This window comes from Apaloderma vittatum, unplaced genomic scaffold (assembly GCF_000703405.1).
Source record: "Apaloderma vittatum isolate BGI_N311 unplaced genomic scaffold, ASM70340v1 scaffold24311, whole genome shotgun sequence".
Classification (NCBI taxonomy): Eukaryota; Metazoa; Chordata; class Aves; order Trogoniformes; family Trogonidae; genus Apaloderma; species Apaloderma vittatum.
In genome coordinates this window covers 29,119-29,582 of record NW_009701554.1, presented here as the reverse complement: position 1 = coordinate 29,582, position 464 = coordinate 29,119, and positions in this window count along the sequence as shown.

Below are 464 nucleotides of genomic sequence, written 5' to 3'. Positions count from 1 at the left end.
AAACAGGGAGTCACGTTGCTCTAATCATTTACATTTCAGTGACAGCTTTACTGCATTTATTTCAAGTCAGCTTTGCAAAAGCCCTTTATCAAGCAGCGCACAGCTCTCCTACAGACGTCGCAGCATGTGTTTCAAGCTCGTAGTAGCATTTTGGATAAGTCACATCAACGGGCTGCGAGAGCGCGGGAAGGAGCACGACCCTCCTCGAGCGCTCGCAGAAAGCGAGTCCAAGCCATTTCTGAACAGGGTTCTTGGCTCGACATGACCTAAAAGTATTTCTTTTTAAATGTCTCTTTGAAGTTAAACAAACTCAGACAAAACACATCACAACCTATTAAGAGTTTTCCTCCACCTCTGTAATGCTTTAGCCGCTCTGTGCCATCACGATACTTTCAGCTGCATGTGTGATGAACCTACCAAAGAGGCACACAGGATCTGCAGCTTGAGTTACTGTGACAATGGGC